Source organism: Pteronotus mesoamericanus, unplaced genomic scaffold (genome assembly GCF_021234165.1).
Source record: "Pteronotus mesoamericanus isolate MK-2021 breed Mesoamerican mustached bat unplaced genomic scaffold, CSHL_Meso_final contig_42, whole genome shotgun sequence".
NCBI classification, from domain to species: domain Eukaryota; kingdom Metazoa; phylum Chordata; class Mammalia; order Chiroptera; family Mormoopidae; genus Pteronotus; species Pteronotus mesoamericanus.
Genome location: NW_026555157.1, coordinates 14951021 through 14967093, shown reverse-complemented (window position 1 = coordinate 14967093; position 16073 = coordinate 14951021).

The following is a 16073-nucleotide window of genomic DNA, read 5'->3' as shown; positions in this document are numbered from 1 at the left end:
CAAGAGAGCCTAAGAATGGCAACTTAAAGAGTTAGAACATAGACAATGAGAAAACACCCACTCCAGAAGTTTGGCATTTATATTGTACTTTTTATCTGCCTACCAAATATTATCTTAAAAGTGAGGCAAGTCTTTAAGAAAATTGCAGTCTGGGTCCCCGAATAAGTATCTCACTGGTTGGCCTTCTTTGATTTAAAACTGAATATGTCACTCTTGAAAACTTAGAAAAGGACATAGGCCACTGAGGTTATTTTACGATCTCAGAGGTGTCTCTTTAATACAGCGCTATCATGGACCTGGACTTGGGGGTGTGTATGTGGGCACCTAAGAATCATAGCTCCAGCAAGAATCTGAAGTGTTAGTGTTAGGGGTTAGCTCAAGTCCACAGTGGGAGCGGGAGAGTGCATCTTGTTCTTTTAGAACTCTCTGGATAAAATCTTTACTACCTGGGCAACCCATGTTTTCTGATTGATTCTGTTGTGCCCCCAGCTTTTGACACAATGCCCAAAACATAGCAGGAATTCAGTAAATATTTGCTGAATGATAAAAAAAAATACCTATGAAATTATTCTTCATTTTAAATCTTCAAGGTCTCATTTCTCAACATGCAACTTGAGCCCGTAGCTATCATCATTAACATGAAAGCAGCTCAGTATATTTAAATAATGTTTTCAAGATTCCAAGAAGATTAAGAAGGTGCAGTGGTACCTGAATGCCCAATTTGAGCACTCAGGCTATTAAGTCCCTGGGATTTCTTGTGATCTCCCACCAATTTAATAGATTTTTTTCCCTATTGCTCAATAAAGTGTAGTATTGCAAAAACTAGTATAAGCAGTTTAGTTATAGGGGGATTAAGAGAGAAAGAGAGAATGCCTCAATTGTCTTTTTTTTCCTATTTAGTGGAAATAGCAGGAACTGGGAATATACTTGGGCTAAAAGAATTCTGGATTCACGGAACTGGTTAATATACATAATTAGTAATAGCTTTGTAGGGAACCAGGACCCCTTAAACTATCAGCTACGATATTCTCAATACAGTGCAATCCCCAGCATGTGTGCAGAGCAATTTCCAACAGGGACTTGGAATGAGACTGGGAACTCTGAGGAGAGAGGTAAAAGTGTGACCTGGCTCTCTGTATCACTGATCTAGAGCCAGATTCTCTGCTCCTTTTCAATGACAGAGTTGAGGTGGAGAACAGCCAAGACGGGGGAGTGAGGTGGGGAGGGTGAGGGGAGAGAAAGAGAGAAAAGAATCTTCTTGTTTTATTCATTTGTTTGGTTTGTTGTTGGTTGGTGGTGACTTTTGGAGAGAAATGCCAAATGTAATCCAAGCAGTCATCAAATAATGTAAGCTCTACATTTTGAGTTGAGCAGCAGGACTAATATTGCTTACCAAATGTCTCTGCCTATGAATTTCTCAAGATACAGTGCTGAGTACAAAGTTAATTATTCATTGAGTGCCAATGAGAGGGAAATACAAAAGGAGAAATGCCATAACCTTTGTCTAGGAGGAGCTTACGTTGTAACTAGAGAAACAAAATAGGCACACTTATAACATTTAGTGAATAAAGCGTGTATCAGGAGCTAGTTGTTATTAAGTGCAACAAACAAAACACTTTAGATTGGAACTCTGTTGAGGAAGGAAAACATGGCTGGATCCTAAGAGATATGTAGGTGTGGAGAATATTTTTGTTTTTCCACCCAACACATACTCCTTCTTATACTAAATAATAATTCTCTAATATTACTATGGGGAACTAACTGCTCCTTTGCTGCTTTCAGCTCATGTCTTTTAGGTGCTGACTCGACTCTTGGCTCCATGGACATGATATGACATTAATGCTGAGCCATCTGCGAATGCTGTTCCTTAGGCCACAGTTGATTCAGGGATAAACACATGACCCAGTTCAGGTCAATCAGAACTAATACGATTCAACACAAGACATTTTGAATGATCAGGGATGAGACTTTCTTGATAACTGCAGCTATTTTGCCTTCATGAAGAACAAGCATGACTGAGAATGGAGCCAACCCAGTGTAGGGAAAAGCTGGGAGAGGGAGAGGACTTGGATCTGATGACTTTGTTTGAGTCCTTGAAACTAGTATTACTCTGTACATTTCAGTTATGTAAACCAAAACTTTCTCTTTTACTTAAGGAATTTGGCTTGGGTTTCTATCACTTGCAATCAAAAGAGGCCCAATTTGTGCAATAGGAAAGGCAGAGGGACGAAAATGTAGTAAGAGAAAATGCATGAGTAAAGGTAAAGGGGTATAAGGATTATGATATCCTGTGACAATAGTAGGGAGGTTTTTATGCCTGGGACAGATGCTGATGTTAGAAAATAACCTTGGACATTTAAGTAGAGTCAACTCATAAAAACTCTGGGAAGTCAGATACAGAAATTTAGAGTCAGTGTGAAAATAGTGGGAGCTACAGTAAGGTTTGGATGTAATGTATAGCTCTACTTTTGGCTGACATAATTTCTTTTTCAGCACCCCAGGAAATATCTGATATATGGAATATATACACATCATAGATATACATTAATCAATATAAGTACAGTAAAACTAAATTAATTAGTGTTTCAACTAAGTAAACACCGAAATGGACAAGGCCACCTCCATAGACAAATTGATAGGTGTAGTTTATGATATATGATAATACATATATCATAATTTACATATATACATATAACATATGTATATTATGTTACTGAGTACGTTACTGAGTACTGAGTATTAATACATACAACATTAATACATAAGTTAACTTCCAATGGGGATTTCTTAATACCTAGACAAGACTTTTCACTTTTACTCTTTGAGCTGTTTGGTTTTTCAAATTCAGGGATCCAGAAGCTTCAATGTCATTGCTGGCACTTATAGGGCATTTTGTGGAGGTGCTCTCTGCCTGCATGGACTCCTGTGAGACACATGGACTTAAGAATGTTTTCTGACTCTTCCATTCACCATATTTTCTCTCTGTCCATCTTGGATGTCTCCCATCCTGCTGACTTGCTTCTAACAGACAAGGAGACGTCCTGTGTTGAGGTGACAGACTTGTCACTGCCCACTTGTGGTCAGACAGGTATAAGCCAAGGCTTAGCCCTTTCCTGGGTATTTTTACTTTTGCTTAATCTCAGCCTTGGTCAATAGTTTGAATTCCTAATCAGTTCTTAGGAAGTCTTGGCTAGATTTTAGAGGCCTCAGATTTATTTGTAGCGACTTGCCACAGACTTGGTGCCAGGCCTGGTCAGAGATTTATGCCAGCCCTGCCAATCTCTGTTGAAGGAAAATCGAAGATCGGCTTTGGTATGCCGCCAAGAGAATTCCTGGCCAGACCATTGAAAGTGTGAGGTGTTGGTCTTATCTTCTTTCCTAAGACGCTTGTTAGAAGGCCAGCTTAGGGTTTAGATAAGATTTCCAAAAGTGAAGTTAATGCCCGTGTCTATGTCAATATATTTCCAGCAAATATGGCATGGGCTTGCACCAGGCCTTTCCAAGAAGGAGCTAATTAAAGGCAAGACTTTGGAAAGGGGGAAGGTGAGCTGTGAGGTGAGCTTTTGTCCTCTGGGTTTGCAGAATGAGGGCAATGGTGTGGTCACTTGCCACATGGAATTTTCTTCCAGTAAGTAAAGGACTGAGCTGAGGTCTGAGATATGAAAGACACAGCTGACATCATACATATCCATGCCTTTCCCCTACTCATTTTGGAACTCTGAGTCTCTGCTTTTAGGCACTTCAGCTCCCTGTTTCTGAGGAATGCAGGTTTCTTTGCTCTTCCTGTAAACATGCCCTTAGTCCAGGCTCTTTCTGTACCAAGACCTCAATATGGTAGGAATCATTCTTGTGCTAGTGATCTCTCTCTGCCTCTCTCCACCTCCCCCGCCCCTTTTGTTATCTCTCTGCGATTTACCTGAGTGGATTGGTTGTATTGCTTTTGAAGAAATGCTAGTATAACCTGGTCAAGGTTTAAGTAAGATGTGATGGAGCTGTCAGCCCGACACAGACTTTAACTCTTTTCTTCTTTTTTTCATCTGATAGCCTTTTCTTCTACGGGGCTTTAAACACCTGTCTGACTTCCTTTCACTCTCAAGCAGTCATTTCTTATACCTTTCCATTAGTGAATGGATTCCTGCGCCCCTCTTCCCACCTCCCTGACCCTCCTGACCCTCCCTGCCACCAGATCAGTGTTTCTAAAAAGGCATTAACTCTTCCAGAAATACCTGTGCAGCACATAAACAATCACATTCCTAATCACCAGCCCCACAAAGACACTGATTCAGAAGAGCTAGGATGAGGCCCTCCAGGTAGTTCTCATTATACTACGAAGCCAATAGAAAACCTGTGCCTTCAGGGGATTTAGAACTTGGCTGAGGTCGTGTTTGTCTTCAAACAGGTGAATTAAGCTCTCAAGGTTTCAAGGAGATGGCAAAGCAGCTCAGAAGTGGAGGCTGGCTTGATGTGCTGGTGTGGGGTGAGGTGAGTGATACTCACTGGTCAGCTGAGCTCATCTTACCTCACTCCTTGTTGGCAGTTGGACAGCTTTAATAACTCTGTGTGATGCTTTCCATCGAAGCAGGAAGCCACTTGGAAGCCGCATGTTCCCAGCACTGTCTGAGCCATCTCTAAATGTCCCAATCTTTCCAATGACCTTGCTGACAGAGCAAGGCAAAGTCAGGAAGCAGATGAGCAACCTGCCTTCCTGTGTTGGCAAACTCATACATACACTTTGATAAAGACATTGGCATATTTAACATAGTATAGTTAACTATTCAAAGCCCATTTCACTCAGTGGGAGTTCAAAATTGTTTTTGGAATGGTAAAGAGATTTTTGGAGTTTTTCTTGCTTTGAGTTTTGTTGACATTGGTTTTAGTATAAGACTTCAGGAGATAGCTATTCCAGAGGGAAATCAGTGTTGTACGGGTTAATTCTTATTTGCTTAAAATGATTAGGGGATTAGATTTTAAATGTGACCATTAACTTATCTACTGATTAATATCATAAGAAGTGACATACCATGTAAAACTCAGATGTGTAAGGTAAGTTTTGAAATATGAAAAACTAAAACTCACTAGTATGGGATTAGGGCCAGAAATATAGTATAAGCTCATAAATGGTTATTGTTGAAGGAGGAGTGGGTTTTCAAAGATGAATTAGTAACTATTGATGAGAAACAGCTTTGTCTTTAGTGAGAACAATAAAAATGTCCTCCTAATCAGCCAGTGTTTACGGTGTAAAATATTTCCTAATGGCCCTTAAGCAATAAGTAATGGGTGCTTATTAGCTGACCCATTTTAAACACTTGATATTTTGTTTTGCTTTTAGTAATTGAATATAATGAATAGTATTGTTACCTATACAGTAGCTGTGGCTTTATTTCCCCAAAGGATGCTTTGCTTAGATGGCTATCTTTTGTGGTATCAGCTATTCACAGATGACAAACACTAGCAATTCCTCTTTTAATAAGTGGAAAATGTTATGAGTTTGGGGATGAAAGTTTAAAGTGTTGACTAAGCAAAGTAAGCTATCTGATTTCTTTCCAACTGGTTTGTATGGGTGGCTCATTTTCCATAGTCTAATTTTCAACAGAGATTCTTGAAGCCTCCAAACCTGTTCTTCAAAAAACAAACAAACCCTGCATTGAAAAGATATGTATTTTTTTTTTTTGCCAAATTTCTATGTTTTGGATACTTTTTCTTTAACAGTAGTAAATTCTGTAAAAGGTACACTCTACTTTATGTTTCATTATTTGCCTGTCTGACCTATGCTGCAGGTATAGGAGAAGGTGCCTGGGCTTTGAATATGTCACATAACCTAAGGTTTGAATCTTGACTCTGCAATCCCAACCCTTACCCATATGTGGTCCTCATTGTTGGTGCAAGGGTTTGGGACAGTGAGGAGGCAGAATGAAAATAGATTTAGGGCTTGGGAGCATTAGGAGAAATCTCATTTTATACATGTCTGGCATTCTCGTATGGCAACAACTCATTATGACTACATTTCATTAGCCTGAGGGTACAAAGGGGGCACAAAGACATTAATAAGGCAAAGTTCCTGTTTTTGCCTGCAAATGTGCACATAAAACTTTCCATACCCTTGCAAAGTGACCCTTTCCCATAATATTTCTGGCTTTCTCCCAAAGGAGTGCCCCTTGACCACAAATCAATATGACAGTCACAGTCATATTGGGCTTGCCTGTTAGGTATGTTTTCTGCTTCTGAGACCCTTGGAAGCCCCTCATGGCGATGGAGGACATTGGAGAATGGAGAGGCCAAGGGAATCAAAACTTCTTGTATTCATGTATTCCTTCCGATGCTCCCAAAGCCAACAAGTTGCCTTTTCTACCATTTCCAGTTGCCCCTCCCTTTCCTCCTATAACTGGATATCTTAACGGGGCAGGTCATTCTGACAAACAGAGTTTGGGGAGACTTCCTTTACCCCAGGACTGTGTACCTGGGTTCATGTATGTGAGCTCTTGCCTTAGGGTAAAGAATATTTAAACAAGTATTATTCAGTTGTTATTTGAGTGCTAATTGGTACCAGTCGCTATGGGACAGATACAAAAGAACCTTCCTGGCTCTTAAGAAGCTAGTTCAAACTACCTAGTTTAAGTAGGATTAGCATACTAAAAGGTCAAATAATTTTTCCAAAATTAAGAATTTAAACAAAACATGGTAGGATGTAAAACCAGCCCTAGGTATTTGTTGTGAGACTTTCAGTGGTTGGGGATCACATTTGTAAACCATTAAAGATAACACCAAAATGGAAGGTGATTTTTCTCTCTAGAGAGAGAACTTGAATGGGGTTTATGTACTTAGCATCAAGATGTTTTTGTGCTTATGTATAAAATGTCTAGGAGTTCATTCTGAAATATTCCTGCCCTCTTGGCAGGATTTCTGTTTGTTTTCTTTTTTTGCCTGGCAAACATATTGACTTAGAAAAATAATTCAAAAGCTCTATTTGTGCCAGTGGCAATGTGTGCCGTGTGCCTTGTCTGATCTTGTAAGTCCGGTACTCCTGTCTTCACAAATACAAATACAAAAAATATCTTTAGCTAATCAGTCATTACATTGCACTTTTTCATTAAAGAGAACAGTAGATTTACAATTACAAAGAGTTGCTATGAATTTATGTGGAAGCAAAGATGAAGTGTAAGAGGTTTTTATAGGTGCAAAGGGACTCAAAATTGTCACTTTTGGAGTAAATACTAACCAGAAACCAGCTCTGTCCTAGAGGGAGGTGTTCTTTACTTTCAGAATTACTGGCTAGCACTGTTTAGGGTAGAAGACTGCATATCTTTGATGAGAGAGTAAATCACCATTATTTTTTCAAAAGCCTTCCTGTGCTACAGATTTACTGCTGAAGAATAGACACATTCCCTTTGTTTTATGATGAAATAGATCACATTCCCTTTGCTTTATATAACTGGGAAACTAAAAAGCAAACAAAAAAAAAAGGGTGTGATCCTCACTTCAGGTAAATTGAATTAGAATTTCTAGAGTCAGTCCTGTACTTTGTCCAGGTAATTTAAAAGTGGAACTAAGGTACGGAATCACTGCTCTACCCCAACTACAGCATGAGATGCCGTTGTTTTTACTTGGAAGTAATCTTGGAACTGCAGTTGACCCTTGAACAACATGAGCTTGAACTATGAGGGTTCACTTGTATGCGTATTTTTTTCAATAAATACTGTAAATGTGCCTTCTCTTCCTTATGGTTTTCTTAATATTTTCTCTAGCTTACTTTATCATAAGAATACAGTATATAATGCATGTAACATACAAAATACATGTTGACTTTATGTTGAAGGTAAGGCTTCAAGTCTATAGAAGGATATTAGCAGTTAAGGTTTTAGGGAGTCAAAGTTTACATGTGGATTTTCAATTGCACAAGGAGTCAGCACCCCTAAGCCCCATGTTCTTCAAGAGTCTACTGTAATTCGTATGTTGTGTTGCCAGTTCTTTGCCACGACATTTCATGGTTGTATAATTTAGGCACTTGTCCCTTGGCATGGGTGGGTTGTACAGTCAAGTAGAAAAACATCTGGCCAGGTCCACATGCAGAATTCTGATAACTGTTCAATACTTTATTTCAAGTGATAGGCTGAGATAGTTGGATTCTACTTGGTGATAGAAAGTATTTTCTGAAACAGTTTATATTATAATGAAATTTAAAAATATTTGATAGAACCCACCAATAACTGATATAGGCAATTTCCATAGAAAATGAATTTTAAGGTTATAAGGAATAAGTGGGTTGTAAAAAAAAAAAATAGAGGCAGTCTGTCTTTAAAAAAAGCAAAGAATAAAAATGACTTTCTTGTTTAATCCTGTGCAAAGGTTATACGTTTAACTTGTATATTGAAGGAATAGAACATTTAGGCATAATCATAAGTACTTTTATTCATGTATCATCCCTCTTTAAAATTATTCTGTGAAGGTAGTTTTTACTTTACTTCTGGTTGACATCTCATGCCCAATATCATCTTCTATTCCTATTCAAAGAGTCTCATTTTAGTAAATAAAATATCAAGAATCACGAACTAGTCAAATCTAAGTTAAAATTTCTCCTCTAGCTCAGCTCCAGCCTCCAGTCAGAGGGGCAGCATCTGGTTGGCTTTTTCGTCTTCACCATGCCAGCTCCTGTTTCCTTATCTTTACTTTCTAGCTTCAGCTTCTAACCCCTGCAAGTCTGAAAAATGGGGAAAGGAGAAAGTGTAAGAAAAAAAAAGATTTATTTGGTTCCAAATTATTAAGACTTTGGCTTCTTCTAGCTTTGGTGAATATTTATGGCTGACCCTCACAGCGGGGTTTGTGAGTGTTTAGGGACCTCTTCTTCATGAAACAATAACAGCACCTTGTCTGTGTTTCTGTAACTAATACATTTTTTTTCCAGCAGTCTACTTAAAATTCTTTCTTGTCTTTAAACTTGTAGTAGTTGAACAACTTTAGCTTTTTTTTTGAGCTGGGGTTCTCACTTCTCCAGAAAGCCCTCCTGGGAAGGTTCTATCACCTGACCATCTCTGGCCCAGGAAAAGCACTAACACAGGGATTGCGGACTGTTATGAACTGAATGTTTGTGTTTTCCCACGCCCCCACTGTTGAAATTACCCTCCAATATGATGGTATTTCGAGGTGGAGCCTTTGGGTGTTAATGAGGCTTAGACAAAATCAAGTGGGTAGAGCTCCCATGATTGGATTAGTTATCTCATAAGAAGAGAAACCAGGGGCCTTGCTTCCTCTTCCTCTCTCTGCCATGTGAAAATACAGTGAGGAGGCATCATCTGCAAGACAGGAAAAGGGCAGTGCCAGACCAGAACATTCCATGTCCGTTCTGTATGTATTTTTTTTGGTATGTATATATAAAGACCAGAACTGGACCATGCCATCACCTTGATCTTGGACTGCCCAGCCTCCAGAACTTTGAGAAGTCAATGTTTGTTGTTTAAGCCACTCAGTTTATAGCATTTTGTTCTAGTGCCCCAAGCTGTCTATTCAGCCTATCTCAAATGCTGCTATCATGCCTGCTCTGTCTTCAGAGCAGGAGCTCCAGCTACAGCCTTTTACTTTTCGCCTAGTGTCTGAAACTTATCTGGGGACTCTACTGTGTGTCTCCCAGTCCCAAGGGATACATGTCAAGCCTCCAAGAAGTCTTCTTGAAGACACTCTGATGAGGTTTGAGGAGAGTTAAGGACCCATGTCTCTAGGTTCATAATTCACTTTTAGTCATCTTTAAAGTGGTTTCTCACCATTTCACTTTCTAGGTAAGCCAACAGCTACAAAACTGGTTCTTTGTCACTTCTTTTAGAAATCCTTCACAGCCTAGTGTTTTGTTTGAGTGTGGCAATAGCAGGCACTTATCTCCCTGAGGGCTCTGCCAAAACTGACATAGGAGTTCTATTTTAATATCCTGTTATACAAAATAATATTTTTCATATTACTTTGTAGTAGATATTTGAGTAAGAATAGCCAGGAGGGAAAAAAAGGGCCAGTTGAGGGCCATTAAAAACACAGGTTTTGAAACTCTTGAGTTCTTCCTATCCATGAACACAGTATGTGCTTCCAGTTATTTGTATCTTCCTCAGTTTCTTTCTTCAGTGTCTTACAATTTTCTGAGTATAGATCTTTTACATCCTTGATTAAAGTTATTCCTAGGTATTTTTTTTAATGCAATTGTACATGTGATTGTTTTCTTAGTTTTTCTTTCTGATAATTCATTATTGGAATATAAAAATGCAACTGATTTCTGGATATCAATTTTGTGTCTTGCTATTTTACTGAATTCATTTTATCAGTTCTAATAGTTTTTGGGTGACATCTTGAGGGTTCTCTACATGCAGTATCATGTCATCTGCAGATAATGACAGTTTTACTTTTTCCTTTTCAACTTAGATGCCTTTTATTTCTTCTTGTCTGATTTCTGGGCTAGGACTTCCAGCACTATGTTGAATAAGGGTAATGAAAGTGGACATTCTATCTTGTTCCTGATCTTAAGGGAAATGTTTATAGTTTTTGTTCATTGAGTATGATGTAGGTTGTGGGTTTGTCATATATTGCCTTTATTATGTTGAAGTATTTACCCTTTATTCCCACTTTGCTGAGAGTTTTTATCCTAAATGGTGTTGGGTTTTATTAAATGCTTTTTATGCATCTATTGATATAAACATGTGGTTTTTATCTTTCATTTTGTTTATGTGGTATATCATGTTTAATGATTTTCAGATATTGTACGAACCTCGCATCCTCAGAATAAATCCCACTTGATCATGGTATGCAATCTTTTTAATGTATTTCTGGACCTGGTTTGCTAATATTTTGTTGAGGATTTTGGTATCTATGTTCATCATGGATATTGGCCTCTAGTTTTCTTTCTTTGTAGTGTCTTTATCTGGTTTTGGAATTAGGATAATGCTGGCCTTGTAAAATGAGCTTGGGAGTCTTCCTTCCTCTTGAATTTTTTAAGAATACTTTAAGAAGGATAGGTGTTAATTCTTTGAATGTTTGGTAAAATTCCTCTGTGAAGCCATATGGTCAAGGACTTTTGTTTGTTGAGAGTTTTTTGATTACTGCTTCAATTTCACTATTTGTAATCTGTTTATTCAGATTTTCTGATTCCTCCTGATTCAGTTTTAGAAGATTATATGCTTTTAGGAATTTATCCATTTTATCCAGATTGTCTTATTTGTTGGCATGTAGTAGTTGCTCTTTCCTTGTTAATTTCCTTTTATTATTTCCATTTTAGGGTTTTATTAATTATAGACACTTCCCATAAATATTTCCAGTTGCATCAGAATGATGAAAATTTGGAAAATTCCCAAATTTTCCTGTATTCAATATCTTATTACTCATTGATTTAGGAAAAACATTTTAAATCATGCTTTTAGTAGATAAGTAGCATATATTTATGTTAGAAGAATTAGAAAATGCAGATAAGCAAAAGAGAAAATGATCAGCCATAATCTCATCTGTTCTAAAGATAACTGTTCACTTTTGGGATATATGTTTCCAAATTATTTTTTATGTGTGCACAGAAGTCCATTCTGTATGTATTTTTTCTATGTATGTATAAAGACATAATTTTCAATTAAGTTCTGAATTTAATTGATTCCCTACTTAGGTATATTAGATTCCTTTCCAGTATTTCACAATTATTTACAATTCTGGTAAAGATTTTTGTGCCTAAATGCTTGCTAACAGCTTTGATTTTTTTTCCTTTAAGTTTCAGTAATTGGAATTAATTAATGGACTTTTAGGTAAAGAAAATTCACAAAACTCTGAGTCTTTTGAGATGTATTATTAAAATGACCTTTGAATAAGGCAAACCAATTTAACATCCCATTTAAATAATATTAACAGATTTAAAAGATTTTTGTTTTTAGCGCTTATCAGATATTTCCAATTGTGTTATCTTTTCCAGTTTGTTAGCTGTTGGGTAAAGAATGGTATGAAAGAAAGAACATGGAATTCCACAGATTTGGGGTAAAATCAGCCAGTGTGACTTTGGATAATTTATTTAACCTCTCCAAGCCTCAGTTTCTTTGTCAGTAAATTGGAATCAAAGCTTCATATAGGGTTACTGGGAGATATACATCTCTTATGTTCCAATTTTATGCCCATGTTTTCCCCATTTAACTATCAAAACCTGAGGAAGAATCATTATCTTAATTTTACTCAGACATACAGAGGTCAGACACACATCAAGTGCTTTCACTCTCAGAGACAGGCAAAATCGTGCTCACCAGGAAGGACTCTAGCATGAGAAATATTGATTTAGGCAGGGGGGTAATGACAATAGTGTTACCATCTGGTTTCTGGTTGCTTCCTGTGATGTTACAACATAATAAGAACTATATATTTGGTCTTTTTTCCCAGTTCCTGGCACAGATCTTCTAAAACCTTTACTGTCTGTATGGCAGAGGTAAGAGAGGTAAGAGAAGCCTTTTAAAAAAAATGTATAATGAGCACCTTTCACATTACTTGATTTTATGCTAGTGTGGTGACTCTTGAAGGATGGGGGCCTGCTCCTAGAGAAACCAGTCAAGTGATTAGAGAGTTGGAACTTTCAGTCCCTACCTCTGACCTTTGGGGGAAGGAGGTTAAGTTCATCACCAGTGGCCAATGATTTAATCATGCCTATATAATGGAGCCTCTATAAAAACCCTAAACAAGGTGAGAGCTTCTGTGTTGGTGAGGACATTTAGGTGCTGAGAGGGAGCATAAAAGCTCTGTACTTTACACTATCCATCTCTTCCATCTGGCTGTTCCGGAGTTGTATCCTTTATAATAAACCTATTGTATGATAGTAAGTAATGAGTTTTTCTGAGTTCTGTGAATCATTCTGGCAGATTATTGAACCTTAGGAAGGGGTTGTGGGAACCCCTGAATTATAGCCATTTGGTCAGAAATTTAGGAGTTTCAGTGATTAGCATCCAAAGTGGTGGGGGTGGGGGTGTAGTCTTTTGTACCATTAACCTGTGGGGTCTGGGTGGTAAGTATCAGAATTCAAGTAAATTTAAGAGACCAGGTTGGTGTCCACAGAGTATTGGAAAATTTCTTGGTATGGGAAACTCCCACATTTGGTGTCAGAAGTGTTAAGAATAAAATAGTTTTTCCTTTGTCTTTTATATGGCTCCAAGCCTGATGTGCCTTGTGGTTCAGTTAGGCCTTATCCATAGAATGAACATGTAAATAGAATAAATTGCCAGAATAAATCAATGAATGACTGAAGAGACCCTATGAAATGCTCCTTCAAGGAAGTTAATAGATGACATATGATATTTCTTTGTACAATGTAGAATAAGTCATGAGCAAATACAGATGAAAAACATAAAAAAGTTATATTAAATAATACATTTATAACTAGAAAATAAGACACCCCAAAGGGTTATACAGAATAAACTGTACAGATACTGTGCCTTTTTATCAATGTCCAGAGAAGGAATAAATGATCTGACCAGGATGAGAATCATAATGTGTATAGGATTGGGGAACCTTGGCTGGTATCCTTTTAAATGAGGTCTAGACATGGCCGCTAAAACACAATAGCTGAAGGGTCATTTGTAAGATGGGAGGGTGTTGGCCGAGTAAGACCCATCAGTTGGTTATCAGTAACATGGGGAAGTTTTCATATTTGTGGAGTCATTTTTTGTCATATGTCCCATGATGTTGAGATTCTACTCAACAGGACATTATGTTTGTCTGGTAGATCAGGTTACAATCTAACATTACTGTGAGTCATTTTAAAAAAATGTGGTATAACATAAATTTATCATTCCAACCATTTTTAAGTGTACAATTTAGTGACATTAAGTACATTCATATTGTTTTGCAACTATTACCACCATCTGCCTCTAGAACTTTTTCTGCCATCCTAAACTGAAACTCTGAACCCACTAACTAATGATGCCCTATTCCTCTTCTCCCCAGCCCCTGGTAACCATGATTCTACTTTCTGTCTTTATGAATTTTGTGACTCTAGGTACCTCCTATATAAGTGGAATCATACATATTTGTCTCTTTGACTTATTTCACTTAGCATAATGTCTTTGAAATTCACCATGTTAAATGTGCATTAGAATTTCATTTTTTTTCAGGCTGAATTTTCCATTGAATGTGTATATCGCATTTTGTTTATCCATTTATCTGTCCATGGACATTTGGGTTGTTTTGCCTTTTGAATTTGTAAATAATGCACTATTAACCTGCATGTACAAATAATCTGATTGAGTTCTTGTGGTACGCACTGAATGATGCACCCTCCCATTCATATGTTGAGGCCCTAACCCACGATGTGACTGTATTTGGAGATAGGATCTTTAGGAGATATTAAGGTTAAATGAGGTCATAAAGGTGGGATCCTAATTCAGTAGGACTATGGCTTTGTAAAAAGAGGATGAGAGCCCTTACCCAGCCATGTGGGACAGCAAGAAGGTGGCTAGTGCAAGTCAGGAAGAGAGTTCTCATCAGAAACCAAACTCTGCTGATCTTGATCTGGGACTTCCAGCCTTGAGAAAATAGATTTCTATTGTTCAAACCCCACAGTCTGCAGCATTTTGTATTGTGAGCTTGAGCTAATGAAGACATCCTGATTTCAGTTATTTGGGTATGTACTCAGAAGTGAAATTGCTAGATTATGTGATAATTCTATGTTTAATTTTTTGAGGCACTGACATACTCTCTTTCATAGTAGCTGCACCATTTTCATTTATATTCCCACCGGTAATGTACAAGGGTTCCAATTTCCACACATTTTTGCCAATCTATCCATCCATAATCTATCTATCCATAATCTATCTATCTATCATCTATCATCTATCTATCTATCATGGCCATCCTAATGGATGAGAAGTAGTATTTTTTTAATGGTCTTGATTTGCATTTCCCTAATGATTAGTGCTGTTAAACATCTTTTCATGCACTTTTTGGCTATTAGTATATTTTTGGGAGAAATGTCTGTTTAAGTTTTGCCCATTTTTTAAAAATTTGTTTTCATTAAAATTTTTTAAAAATTCTCACCTGGAGGTATGTTTTTATTACTTTTAGAGAGTGAGGGGGATGGGGGGAGAGAGAGAGAGAGAGAGAAGCATAAATCTGTCAGCTCCAGTATGTGCCCTGACTGGGGATCGAACCTGCAATGTTTTGGTTTATGGGGTGACACTCCAATCACCTGAGCCACCTGGCCAGGGCTCTTTGCCCATTTTTTAATTGGGTTGTTTTTGTTGAGTTGCTGTAAGTCATATTTAAAAGTGTATTTATTGAATACAAGGTACCTTTTTAGATGTGGTGCCCAGCTTCCATATAATGTTAATTTTCTGAAGTTTCCTTGCTGTATTTCAATTTCATTATTTCATTATGTCAGAATTTTTCATTGATTTTTTTACCATTACTGGGAAATTGGGATGTTTAATTTATCATATGTGTTATGAAATGCTGATGACTGTACTTTCTGGCAAGTGTTGTAATCTAGTTCCTAAGTTGGACAGCCCATTTTGGCTAGTTGGCCAAACCATATTTTAAAAAGTTAACATTTTAGAGAATAAAATCCCTAACTTCTGTCCAATTTTTCAATTATTCAAATATTGATATTCTCTAAGTTTTTACAACACAGCAAATCTGTTTCTTATAAAATTGGATGTGATAAGAGAAAAAATATTATGACCCTCAACTGAGGGATATCTCACAATCTCTTAGAATTTTTTTTCGTCTAAAAGCAGGTGACTTAACAGACTAAATTTATTGCCAAGATAAAATTGATATTGACCTATGTTTTATTTCCTATGGCTGCTGTAATGAGTTACCACAACCTTGGTAGCTTAAAGCAACACAAATTTATTCTCTTAGTGTTCTGTAGGCTCAAAAACCCAAAATCAGTTTCATTGTGCTGAAATCAAGGTGTTGGTAGGACTGCGCTCTCTCTGGAAGCTTTAGGGAAGAATCTGTTTCCTTGCCTTTTTCAGCTTCTAGGACAGCATTCCTTGCATTCCTGTTGTGGTCTCTTCCTCCATCTTCAAAGCCAGTGGCATAGTGTCTTGCTTCAGTTGTTGCACTGTCTTCTTCTTCTGGGTGTATGA